The sequence below is a fragment of the Lathyrus oleraceus genome, chromosome 1, assembly GCF_024323335.1.
Source record: "Lathyrus oleraceus cultivar Zhongwan6 chromosome 1, CAAS_Psat_ZW6_1.0, whole genome shotgun sequence".
Lineage (NCBI taxonomy): Eukaryota > Viridiplantae > Streptophyta > Magnoliopsida > Fabales > Fabaceae > Lathyrus > Lathyrus oleraceus.
In genome coordinates this window covers 406,613,206-406,614,883 of record NC_066579.1, presented here as the reverse complement: position 1 = coordinate 406,614,883, position 1,678 = coordinate 406,613,206, and positions in this window count along the sequence as shown.

Below are 1,678 nucleotides of genomic sequence, written 5' to 3'. Positions count from 1 at the left end.
GATTATGATGATTATGATGAGCTGTGTTGGCATATGTGAAATATATTTATGTTTATATTTCTGTCGTTATATTATTATCTAATAATGTAATTCTCACCCCTTCTGCATGTGTTTATGTTCATCTATGATGAGCAATGTGCAGATAAAGAGGAGTAGCTATTGTTGAGGTTTGAAGAATAAGTGTAGAGTTATTCTACAGAGTCGAGTCAAATGCTCTGGTCATGTGACACCGGGGTTATGGGATTCGATAGATAATTGATTATTATTTACATTGTTTATGATGACTAACATGTTGAGATGTTTTGTTGAGATAATGTTGAACCATTATTATGAATTGTTATATGATGAATGATAATATTAATGTTGTTGTCCGCTGCGAAGTTTTAATAAAATAAATAATATGTTTTATGTTGTGATGCGATAATTGTTATGTTGTAAGAAATGTAAACTCTTCTACATGTTGTACTCTGATAATCTATTTAAATATGTCGTTTGGGTAGAAGGGTGTTACATTAGTGGTATCAGAGCATGGTCAGTCCAGTCCAGTCATAATGTGATGTTTTCCCTGTTGGTCGATTAGTGTAAATGACATTGTCGATATTTAACGGTTGTAGTTGTGTCGTGCAGAGTATGGCTGGAGAAAATGACCGTGCGATTGCTGAGGTTTTGGCTGCTATGGCGCAGGCTATGCAGGCGCAGCAGAATCCGCCGGTCGACGAGTTTAGGAATTTGGGAAGGTTTCTGAAGAATAACCCTCCTACATTCAAGGGGCGCTATGATCCAGATGGTGCTCAGATTTGGCTGAAGGAAATTGAGAAGATTTTCCGGGTGATGACGTGTACTGAAGCACAGAAGGTGCAGTTTGGTACGCATATGTTATCTGAAGAGGCTGAAAACTGGTGGGATAACACTCGACAGAGGATTGAAGTACCAGGTGCTGAGATGACTTGGGAAAGGTTCAAGACGGCCTTTCTGGAGAAATATTTTCCTGCTGATGTGCGATGTAAGAAGGAGATGGAATTTCTGGGACTGAAGCAGGGTAACATGTCTGTTGCTGATTACGCTTCGAAGTTTGAGGAGCTGGTACAGTATTGTCCTCATTATAATAATGCTGATGCTGAGGAATCCAAGTGTGTCAAGTTTGAGAACGGGTTGCGTCCCGAGATCAAACAAGGCATTGGTTACCAGGAGATTCGTAGGTTTCCTACACTGGTTAACAAGTGCAGGATATTTGATGAAGATAGCAAGGCTAGGACTGCTCACTACAAGAGTCTTAGTGAGAAGAAGAATAAGGATCGTGGTAGTCCTTATGCATCTCCGAATGGTAAAGGTAAGCAGAAAGTGGTAGATGCGAAGAAGCCAAGTGGGGGAGGATCTCCCATAGCTGGTAAATGTTTCAAGTGTGGCGAGCCAGGCCACCGTGCTGATAGCTGTGCCAAGAAAGTGCTGAGATGTTTCCGATGTGGTCAGGCTGGTCATAGAGTTACGGAATGTAAGGATGCTGGTCCGACATGTTTTAATTGTGGCGAGAAAGGCCATATCAGTTCGCAGTGCTCGAAACCGAAGAAGGCGGCTACTGCAGCTCATACTACTGGTAGGGTGTTTGCTCTGAGTGGGGCTGAAGCTCCTAAAGAAGATAATCTGATTAAAGGTACTTGCTTGATTAATAATGTTGAAT